The sequence below is a fragment of the Alligator sinensis genome, unplaced genomic scaffold, assembly GCF_000455745.1.
Source record: "Alligator sinensis unplaced genomic scaffold, ASM45574v1 scaffold473_1, whole genome shotgun sequence".
NCBI classification, from domain to species: domain Eukaryota; kingdom Metazoa; phylum Chordata; order Crocodylia; family Alligatoridae; genus Alligator; species Alligator sinensis.
In genome coordinates, this window is record NW_005843025.1 from 149785 (window position 1) to 162358 (window position 12574).

A 12574-nucleotide genomic window follows, 5' to 3' on the forward strand; every position below is an offset into this window, starting at 1 on the left:
CAATATCACAGACTTCTGAAGACACGTGGCTCCAGAACTTCTGCATAAAAAGTGGACTTTCATGGATCTGTGCAAGAAGCCTGCCCCAATCCACTGTTACAAGCACAAGGCTGAGGGAGTTCATACTGCACACAAGTGAGCTGAGATTACTATTGGGAAACTCCTGTAGGTTTGTGGCCAGGCAGTTTGGTGTTGGCAAGTAAGCTGTTGGGTTGGTTTCACTGAGGGTTTTCAACAATCATAAAAGTTATTTACCAGCTTGATATGGTATCAGGGAAGTGCCTGAGGCAATAGCGGGCTTGAAGAGATTGGGATTCCCAAACTGGACTAGTACTACTGATGGCACATAGGGACGCACAGCGTGCTTCCCTGAAGAAGTAAAGAGAGGTAGTTAGCTTAGTCTGAAGCTAGGCAGAAGGCAGGGCAGGGTGGCATCCATGAAACTAACTAGTTCAGAGAAGCATAAGCTTTTGTAGGTGACAGCCAACTTCATCCATTGCTGTGAAAGGATTTGTAGAAAGCAGGGGTTCTAAAAGAAAGGAATGTAAATACAAAGATGGGGAGGGGGCATTGCTGAGAGAGGCAAACATGGGGTGAATAAATCAATAGGGATAAACAAGGCTGTTAACTGCTATGGACTTGTGGGGCACCTATACTCATGAAAGACTTCTGCTCTGACCCATGCTAATTAGCATGCATCAGCACAGACTCAATTAATTGAGTCTACTGTGACTCTGCTGAAGCGTGCTAATTAGAGTGCTCCGGCAGAATCTGTGTCATGTGTATTTAGAGTCCCCGCATTTCAAAATGGTGCTGGAGCGCTTTAACTAAAGTTCATTGAAAGAGCTTTAGTTAAAGTGCCCCTGCCACCATTTTGAAGCAGAGGATACTGAATACATGTGAAGCTGTGGGTGCTAAATACGTGTGATGCTGCAGGCATTTTAATTACAGAGGCTCTGACAGCCCTTCCCTCCCTCCTGGAGCATGTGTATAGCTGCCCATGATTCCTTCCCCCCCTGCACTCCAGTATGCCAACATATTTATGATAGACCTTGAAGGCTGTTTTCTCCACAGCTGCCCGCATCCCCTTGGTGTACCTAAGGTATACTGATGATACCTTCATAATATGGATACATGTGAAAGCATCTCTTCAACAACTTCTACCCCTCCTTCAAAGTGACTCTTGAATACTCTATCCAGGAGATTTATTTCTTGGACACCACTGTGAAACTTTGCAGCAGTGATATCACTTTGCAGTGGTGATATCACCACCACATCAGCTGACTGCTACAGGTACCTCCACACCACCAGCTTTCATCTTAAGTATGCCAGTAGACACAAATTTGACCTCAATTCCAGCAGTACATAAAAGCCTGTGACAGAACACTTTAACCTTCATGGACACTCAGTCACGGACCTAAGAATAGCTGAGGTCACTTTTACTATAAGAGTAGCTGTTCCTAAACAACAAAACTAGAAACTGACTTGAAGCAAGTGTAAGCACTTGCTTGAGGCAGTTTGAGCTTTCTGGGGGGTGGAGATTTGTGGCCCATGGTAGGTTACAAGCTGGAGCTGGTACAGCAAAATGTTTTCAACCCCTGGAATAGAAGGCACGTACTGGGCAAGGGGTATTTGTTTGGAGTGAATCAGACCTGTTGCAGATAAAGAGTTGTTGTTTGTTCCAGATTGAGAAGTGCTTTAAATATAATTTTCTGCACTGGCTAGCCTGGAGGTCTGGGGAATATTTCAGTTGGTTTTATACACTGGTTGTTTTTTAATATATTTCAATCAAATCTTCCCCAGTTTCTTTCCAAGTATGTGTCGGGGGAAGGACAGCAGTGATATGTACAACAGAACCAAAACTTAATTATCTTTGTCAACATGTACAATGAGATCCTTGACAAGAATGCATTGAGTACAAACAATAACTACATTTATGTCAGATCTCAATGCAATATGGCAATAAAATCAAAGGAAAAGAGACCATTGACATATGTTACATTAAACAGCCCCTAACCCTAACCCTAACTCTAACCACTATACTGGAACATGAGGTTCCCTTTTCTTCTGTCTTTCTGGCCTAGCGAGTCTTGAATTATTTTCTGTATAACAGTACATCCCTGGTTATCCAAGTTCTCTGTCATCCACAAACAGCAACATTGTTTCACTAACGTGTAACTACTGGTATTGTGTCAGAATTTTTCACATTTTAAGCTTAATTTAATATATTACTGTCTCTCTACTGGTAGGTTTGGTAGGTTTAGTACAATAACTTGTAACTGTTGGCATTATATAATAAACTGTACTCTGTGAAGTTTTTTTGTATTGTTATTTGTGCTGTTAAATTTGGTACAATTTTACATTGTGAACCATGTGTTGGGACATATAATTCGTCACAAGATGCTGTGGTGTCATTCACCTCTTTGAATGGATTTTTGGCAGGTATTTTCCCAAGGGGTTTAAATAACCAAGGATGTACTGTAGAACAGCTTTAAAAGGAGGGGTGGAAAGCCCAGACTAGTCAATAGCCTAGGGGTTGGAGGAGGTAAGAGACGTGTGTTTGAAGTCCTTCAGGCAGAGAAGTGAATTTAACATGTGCCTATCATATATCTTAGTTGAGTGCTTTCATCAGTATGCTACTACATAAAAATGTTACCATGCCTAAGTACTTTTTTGGGATCCAGTCTGAAATGAATTTCTGTGAGATCAGACTAAAAAGATGTTCCTTCCAGTCCTAAATTTTGGTCCTCTCTTACATTTCTCCTTGTACTTAATACGTTATTCCATGAGTGTCAAGTGTTCAATGAGAAGCTTTCCTGGAACACACAGAAATATCAAGCTGCCTCCTCTGTTCCACCCTTTCTTTGATCTTTCACCTGGACTTTTCTTTTCTAAAAGAGAGGAACATTCAATTTTGGCTGCTGCTCCCTTTTTTCTATCAAAAAAGAGGGAGCTGATCATTTTCCATGAAGTTTATGTAAAATTATTAGCATGAACTATAATCAAGGTCTGTTTTTTTTAGTTGTTTAGACCTCTGAACCTCACTCTATGATATGACTTGTTATCTTCCTGTATTCATTTTTGGAATGAATGAGAGTAAACATGTCAAGATTATCTGAGGTAATCCCCCCCAAAACCTGATCATATAGATGACCTTTACAAAGCTTTTCACATATTATCTTGTAGCACTAAGAACACTAAAGACTATAAACCCAGTAGGGGGAAAACAACCCAGAAACCTGAGATTATTTTTACTAGGTTTTTTTTGGTAAATGTAATTTATTTAATCTATAAGAAATTTTAAATTTATTTCACAATAAAATTATCTCCACCCCTCTGAATTAAATAAACTAAGATTTCCCATGAGGGATTTTTTTGTTTTGTATATGAAACCACTACAATTAGGGGTTTTAAATGATAGTATATGATAACCCAGATACTGAACAGTGTTAAAAAGTTTCTGAAATGAATCATATATGCCCCGATCCAGTTCTTTACTTATTTAAGTAGTCTTTTAAAAGACTGTTAGCTATGCATAAATGTAAGGTCTGAAGGTTTAGTGCTTAATTATTAAACTAATATAAAAGTGTTATCTTCTGGTTCTACTAGAATTGTAAAATTCTACTTCTGCATAATTCCATAGATATGTTAGTTCTTAATTTATAAGCACAATAAATTGTGTGACTATAGTGGGATAATTACATTTGGGCATTGCAAAATACAAGATAGACATTCTAATTCCCTGAGGTTCTGATTAGTTATGGTAGCCATTCTCCCTAGAGCCATCTTTTTGTTAATATTTTAAGGCTCTATTGTGGAGAAAAGCTAATGTCACTCTAACAGAAAGAGCCACAGTTAGGAATTCAAAAGTTGTATGTAAGAAGCATATGCAAAATACTTCAACCTTTTTCACACTTCAGTTTCCTGTTTTCTTTTAGACACTGAACACCCTTATACACCAAACCAGTGAGCTGATGTTTATTTATTAAGTGAGCATGAAAAGGCAAATGAACTGTTGTGGCGGCACAGATGGGAGAAAATCTGACCTGTAAATATGTTGGCATGACCCCGTTGAATTTAGTTGACCATTTTAAACTTGATTTTAATTTAGTCCATATTGCATCTCTGAAGGCAAAAAAAAAAAGAGAGGATTTTTGTGATGGTGCTTAGCAACATCATACTTAGCTTTAGGCAGCCAGCTCCAGCAGTGGAATTCCCAACTCTGAATTAGGCACCAAATCCTATATATAGTGAATGAGAAAAATGAGGCAACTAAGATGAGAATCCACTGTGTTGGAGTAGAATTTACTACTCCTCAGAGCTGGGAGTAGGCCAGGGAGGTTATACAGATTGCACACATGGCACACCTGTCTGATTAAACATCAGGCAAAGTTTTATTGGCTGCACACACACACGGGCACGCGCACACACACAAAGCTAAGCAGCAAGCTACACACATTAAAGTGACTGTCACCGCACTGCAGCAATCTTGGGTGTGTTTAATGAGAGTTCTCAATCAGCTAGGCATGCTGCGGTGGGTCTCCTGGGTTCTTGAGTCTGCATTGTTCACTTGATATTTCTTGGGATACAGTCCAGCAAAGAGGCAACATCACTGTCCTTAGCTATTTCTTTTGTGACTTGGTGTGATGTCACCATTGCTGGGCACTTGCTAGGCACTTGTTCCTACCCTATTTTATTTTTCTAAGCAGTTCTACCTTTCTAAGCAAGATTTACAATATTTACAGCTGCAGTCACGAGCTAGACACCACAAACCTGTTGCTTTTAATTCCCCAAGGTTGGTTCCTTGTTGTTATCCTTTTACTGGGACTTCTTGACCTGATTTTTTTCCCCTATCTGCTGCTTGTTAGTTTTGCTGAGTCTCCAGGTCTCAGTGCAAAACTGCTATTTGAAGCAATCTGGGGCTCATCCAGAGGATCCTGAGAGTTCTGGCTGCTCATGTCAAGTAGCTGAAATGAGCCTATATTTTCTGTACACCAAGACAGTGAGATGGAGGAAGGGGTACACCAAACCCAGCTGACAGGAAAAGCTGAAGAGGGGGAGGTGTTGTAAATCTTGTCTATTTCTCATATTTATGAACATCCCCTGCAGCCCTGAGTGAGATGCTCCTGTGTTCCTGGGATTCACAGCCTGAAACAGCTCCTTGGAGCTACGTTTCCAAGTGCTTCCTAGCAAAATCTGAAAGTCACAGCCAGAGGTGCAGGCTGCATAGGTACCCAACTCTAGTTATTAGAGTAGTTGCCCAGAAAGTGGGAAACAGGATTGAATGCTCTGCTCCACATGAAGGGATTCAAAACTACATCTCCCACCTACAAGGAGAGAGCAGAATTCACCAGGTGATAGGCAAAGCTGAGATGAACCCAGTATCTACCAGTCCTGTTGAAGTTTTACCCAGATGTAGAAAGGGATGCATGAACAATCAGGCCAAAGCGAGAGAGAAAGTAAAGCAAGAGCAGGTGTGCATCTGTAGGCCAGTGATATGGGTATGCTCTGGAAGGGAGGAGTCCTGCATTCCAGTTCCCCTGCCAATACTGTTTATGCACTTCATTCAATGTTATTTTAATGCAAAATGCATATGCAGCCTCTAAAGAAAACTGTCAAAGAAAAAGGATTGGTTTTGATCTTATATGTGCATGTAAGAAGACTTTTACACAAGACTAACTCCATTGATTCCAATGGGATTAGAAACTATTGACAGTGTGAATATCAATGATGATTTATCAGTGTGCAAGACTAAGTAGACTGGTGCTATTATGGCTATTTCATCTTTGCATGTCTAAGTGGTGTTTATATAACCACATAACTGCAAATTTTGCATTGCCAGTAGGCTGTACAATGGCTCGTAGATACTTTTGGGGAATAGAATCACCTAGCATGCCCATAACACCATGTAAGTGTTAAAATATCAGCCACAGGAAAATCACAACTAGCAGGTATTTGAAGAAAAAGGGCCTTGCTGCTTGTTAGCATAGTGGAGGGGTGGACAAAATATGGCCTGCAGGTCATACCTGTCCCACCAGTTGATTCTATCCAGCCCATTGGCTATCACTGAGATCCTGAGGAGGAAGGGCTGTGACCTGCACCGCTCCACTCTGCTGCAGCCAGGGCTGGGCTGGGCCGCACAGTGCACAGACTCCTCTGCCCCCTCCCCTGCATCCATCTCCCCTTCTCCCCCACCTGGTTTCCTGTTGGCACTGTGGCTGCACAGTCCTGGCAGCGTGGCTGCTGGCAGCTGGGCTTACACCGGGTGGGGTGTGATGCAACGCATCTGCCTGCCCATCCACCTGCCACGATGAGCCACTGCTGCACTGCTAGGAGATGAGTCTGTGCCAGACATGGAGGGGGCTTGGCCCAAGGCAACCATCTCTGACCCTTTTGGTGAGGCGCAGCAGCAGTGTCTCATGGCGGGTGGGTGGGCAGATGGGATGACTGCTGCTCAGTGTGCTGCACTGCACCCTGTCCTGTGCAGGCCTGGCTACCAGTGGCCATGGTGCCAGGACTGTGCAGTACCAACAGGAATCTAGGGGGTAGGGGGAGGAGAATGGATGCAGGGGGACAGTGGAGTCTGCATGCTGTCCAGCTTAGCTCAGCCCCAGCTGTGGTGGAGTGGTGCAGGGCCCAGCCTATTCTTCTCAGGCTCCTGGCAGTGGCTGGCAGGCTGGATAGGATCAACTGGCATCTCCCTGCCCCTGGCCCTCAACAGATCACCAAAACTCATTAAGTGGCCCTCCAGCACAAAAAAATTGGCCAACCCTGGACTAGTGATTAGGGCACTTACCCAAGGAACAGTAGAAATGGGTTGTAGGCTCCCATCACACAAAGAATTTGAACTTTCATCTTCTGCTTCTCAGCAATGTTCTCCAACCACCAGATCCTGAGCTATGCATTGCCCAGCACTCTGTAAGCCTTCCCCTCAATGGTGGCCCATAGTACAGTCAAGAAGAGATGATATTGAGGCTAAGAGGCTAGGAGGAAGGAGCCAAGGTAGACAGAATCTAGCTTAATGAAAGGGATGATACCATCAAAGAAGCAGGGCCCTGACTCAAGCTCACCCTGGATTTCCTGCTTACTGATAAAGTGTCCTAATCACCAGGATACAGGTCTAAAAGCTAGAAGGAATCCCTTGCTGTCCCCTGCTTCTAGCTTTTATGGATGTAGGGTGATCCTACTGTGCCACAGTGTAAATCAAATAGTACTGTGGAAATCAAATATTTTAGCAAATTCTCCATTGAAGCAGAAGGGACCTTTGTTGGAGGAAGGAGGTAAAGTTAAGATAATGAGAATCTTTCCTTTGGCTATAATGGGAATTGAACCTGGTTCTTATGGAGCATGAAGCAAGGGTATGCATAAAGGTAAAAGTAAGAGCAGCCTCTATCTTCTATGACTGTCCATTAATGTCACTAATATCAGCAGTCACAGTACTGAATTGATATTCAGACCTCATGGCTTTAGGGGGGCCATTAGACAATACTGAGAGGACTAGGTCAGAAGACAATTCCACTGTCTTATCCACTAGGCTATTGGCTATTTGTTGCCTGCTTCCTGTCACATGGACCAATAATTTGGTTATTTAAATTAACTCTGTTCATTATTTGATGCCATCTAAAATAGTGTCAATAATTAAAAACAAAAATAAAAAGTATCACAGAATTTTCTTTTAAAATTTGCTGGTCAGAGAGAACTTGCAGAAGGTAAAATATTTTCTTTATGGCTTAGTTTGTTTTATGGTTATGCTGGGAAACCTGTCAAACTTTATGTTTTGCTGTAATACATTAATGTCTTTTAATCAAATGTTAGGATGCCAAAAGCCTAGATGGTTTTCTGTTTTTTTCTTTTGACAAATAAGACACAAAAGAGAAGTGAACACTGAACCAGGGAAAATATATTACATAGCAGATAAAACAATTCAATAAAGGGCAAAAGGTGGTGAAACTTTGCAAAGGTTCTTCATTATTGTAGGAATTCATGTTGGCAGGATACTTAGAACCATGCAGCTATCAGCCTTATGCTGGAGAATTATAAAGGCACTGCTTTCGTGAGTAAGTCAAGAAGAATATATCAATTTATTTAATGTTTTTACAGTTTCATAAATGTCAGATTTGTTAAGATTTCTTGATTTTTTTTACAGTCCAGTGCAGAATTGGTTCTTATGTTTTCTCAGTCTCAAAAACAGTGTTTTGCCAAATAATTATTTCAAGAGCGAATGAAATGCTGTGCACCCAAGAGAAAAATCTGTCTGCCCACCATTTGTACTTGACTCCGTTTGCAGGTAAACCATGTTCAGCACCTGTTCAGCTGCACTTCCTGGCAACCATCAGAAGCATCACACATTTTTCATAATTAGACAAGCCTGGAGGTAGATACCTTTTCAGAAAAATACTTGTAAATGTAAAGTTTTCCTCCTTGCCACTATTTTGATTTCTATGGCCTAAGAACTGCTGATCCCATGCTTCAGTCATCCTCAAACAAGCAGCTTCAAACAATACTTCAAACAAACAACTTTCCCACCATCAAACTGATTGCACATTACAGAGATTTTTACAGTGCCAAGTGGCATTTCTCTGCTACACTTGCACAATCTACATACACACACACAGAGTTTTCTCACATATTACACACCCCGAGATAATGCAAATGCTATAATTTAATTGTTTTCACAGCTGAATCATTAGTAGCAACTAGCTGATATCTAAAACTGTAGCTATTGCTGGAGACTTGTCTCCAAGGGAAGATCTAGGATTTTGCAAAGCAGCAAAAAGAGTGTGCAGGGCTGTGAAATAGAAACTAGGAATAGCTAAATTGCAAATTCTTCAACAAAATCAGTGAAGAAAGGTTAACTTGATTAGTAGAACTTCAAGACCATTAACAAGGAGAGTGGATCATTAACACCGTTGAATGAAGAACAATTAGCAGGAAGTAAGTAGATTATAATAAGTGATGAAGTCAGCTGACTTTCTCAATACTGCCTGAATAGAAATGCCACTGCTGATATATAGGGCAGATCGGCTTCCCACTTAAAACATGCACCCTAATTTTGGAATGCTAATTTTGGGAACGGCATATGTGGTATGTGAGTAAATATGGTAGTTTTTGTGTTCATTTAATTTCAAAAGGATTGCATGTTTTCAAATATTGTCATAATCTATCTACACTGTAGTATCCTTCCTAGTTTCTTCCATAGATCATTGCCACTCTGCTGTATACTTTGGAAGTATTTTCAAATTATTTTAATGTATTATCTAGATGAATGGACTTTTACTCACATGGAAAAATAGATAGATACCATACTTACTCAAATATAAGATAAAGTTTCCACCCCTAATCAGCATGGGAAAAATACATTGACTATCATTAAACTGCTACGAGAAGCAACAGGTATTCAGTTATGGAAGTCACCTATGAAATGGATAGAATGCAACCCATACTGAGCATGCCCATAAAACACATGGCCCATATTGGTCAAACACACTGAAAGGAATCTTTTTTTTCATATGGCTCTAAAAAAACCCCAGCAGTTGATCCCTCAGGAGGGAATGAACAACAGGCCTGGAGATATTGTAATACTAGACCAGCAGTCAGAAATCGGACACTCTCCTCTGGTGCAGTCTACCTGAACAAGATACAGTGCCCATTGAGCTCAGTCCCTCTCAGTGCCAACTCTTTTTCAAGTCATGGTGAACCACTTGTATCAAATACACTTTGACTTCCTCTTCACTCCCACAGCTGAGCAAAGCCTTTATGATTTCTAGTGATTCCTGTTTCTTCACGAGCTTTAGATATCCAGCAGACATCACCAAACTTCTGTGTAGCTGAGAGGCTCTGTTTCCCCCTCTCTCAGCCTGTAGCTTGTAAATAATGTGGCCCTGCCCTGTCTGGAGTGGAGGTGGACCAGACAGCTCTGTACCTTATTTGCATATACATTTTGGAGCATCTCAGGACTTGTGACAAGGACACTCAGTTCTAGTTGCTAGTGGGGGATAATTAGAACATGGAACCTTTGTGGGGGGTATCTGGAGTATACACACATACTGAGCAATGATGGGCTGGGTCACCTTGGCTTGAAATGCTGTTGACTCTGGTGGGGCCCTGACCAATGAGCTATATGGTAAGTATTGAGCCTTTTGGCTCTGAAGTAATGTCATATACCAGTATCAGTATATACTGTTTATCAAGTAGATAGAAAAGTGCAGCTCAAAAATGTGTTTATGGAATAGCCATGTTGAAGCATTCAGCCGTCAGGTTTGAAGTCAGAGTCAACCCCACAACAATCTTTTGTTTCTTTCTGCAATTTTTGTTCTCTTATCTGTCCTTTTTCTCCCTTTAAGGTTACATACAGCTCACTTCAACACTGTGACTGGGGAAGGAACAGAGCCTGAAAAGGGCCTGACAGTAAGGGGTGGCAGAAAGTCTGCCAGGGAGAAAAAGTTGGGGGGTGAGGGAGCAGAGGGCAAGGGGTGCACCTGGCTTCCCAGCCACTTTTTCCTCTCATGTAGTAATTAGAGGGGGATGAATTCAATAAAACACTCCAATAATTAGGTTCTACAACTGGAAAATTATAACACATTTATAAATGTTCCATACATAGAACCTAATTATTGATGGGTTGTCTTATATTCAGGGTCAACTTGTATTTAAGTAAGTGTGTTAAGTCCCAGTGTGGCCTTAATGATCTAGGCATCTAACATGATTGCCTCTATAAAGGGGTGCTTGTACACATGACAGGGATTTAGTCCTAAATTGAAATGGTGGATTTTTAATTGTAACGATTAAAAACCCATAATCTCAATTTAGGGGCTTTCATCGCTTACAGTGAGGGGCCTGATCCTTTATTTATTTATTTTTTTTGCAGAGCCCTCCTGTGACTCTGTGTGTGTGTGTGTGTGTGTGTGTGTGTGTGTGTGTGAAGCTGCTGGTGGGCAGCCATGCACCTGGGGGGGGCACTGCTGCAGCGGAGGGAGGGTCGGGGACCCCCCACAGCTCAGGCCCCACTGGCAGCTTGCTCCCCCAGCCACGGGAGAGGCGGGCAGGCTCTGTGAGAAAAAAAAAAAAGAATCGGGCCCCTACTTTTTTTTTCTTTTCCAGAGGTGCCTGCCTGCATTGCGGGGGAGGGGGGAAACAAGCTGCTGTTGGACCCTAAGCTGGCGGGGGCCCCGGTCTTTCCCTCTGCTGTGATGGTGCCCCTCCCCCCCCCCCCCCACCCACCGACCAAAAACAAATTTTAACACGCAGAAAGGTGTTTGCCCAGAAGCTTGCAAAGAACAATTTTTCCAACTACTTAGTTGCTCTAATAAAAGATATCACATCTACCCAAAGAACCTTGTCTGCCTATATAATTATACAGAATTTCAAGAAAAATCAGATTCTTTCACTACCCACATCTGCTCTCCTACTACTAATTGGAAAAAGAGTTTAGTTCTACTAGACAGACATTTTTTACAACTGCTTGTCTAACTAAATTGTGCCTAGAACTCACATTTTTTTTCAGAGATGACACATTTTAAGAGGCATGAAAATTTCCAGCACAAAACTATTTTAAAACTTTGGTGAAGGTAATGAGTTTTGATTTTTCTCTTTGCAAATGTTCACTGCGAAAATAGCATTTGTCTTTTCTAGTACAAGCTGGAACCTCTGTGCCTGGCTTAATCAAGTAAGCAGTCCCACTCAAATGCAGGAACAAAGAAAGAATGTAACATCATCTTACCAGATGCAGCATCAGGAAGTGTCTGATGCCTCTGTTTTTCCTCCCTCAATACCTCAGTATCTCCTCTGACTCACTAGCTGATTTAGGGGTTTTGGCAATTTGTTCTTGGCCAAAATAAACATCTTTACTTTTCAGGGAAAATAAAAGAGGCCAAACAAAACCCATTACAGTCCTTTATCAGCTCTGCCCAAGCTGAGTAGTTCTTTTCTCTGAGACAGGTGGTTCCTACTAGCGGATTATTGTTAGCCTTCAAAATTTTGGGGGGACTGCCATGCACACTCCTTACCAAACTTTTAATTGAAAAGCTAAGGAACTCGTGCAATACACAGACTATCTGCTTTAGCCTTGGGAACCACCAGGTTCTGTGGACCACAGTTTAGTAACCAGAGGGTGCATCTATACATGCACTTTAATTCAGAGTAGACTATTTTACTGTACTTTAAAGCATCATGTAAAAAACTGTGACATTATGATAATGCACAATAAAATAGTTTACTGTGTGTTAATTGTCACTAAAAAGCATGCAAATACACGACTGTGCATTAGCACAGCTTTATATCCCCAAATATTGTACCCCACATTGGAGGTACTATATTTAATGCACATTTGAAAAGGTGCATTAATTCATGTGTGCATTATGCATGCCCATTGTCTAGGTACAAAGCACCCACTCCTCTTCTTTAGATGGCTCTGTTCAGAGACCATTGAACTCCTTAGCTGTGAGCAGCAATCTCTCCTCAGCCTAAGATTGTCTTTCTCCACTGTCTCTTAGGGCCACTAGCTACATTCCTATTAAAGGTCTGGACTTTTCCTCTGATTCTTTCCTGGCTTTGACACATCTTCCTTGGACTCTTT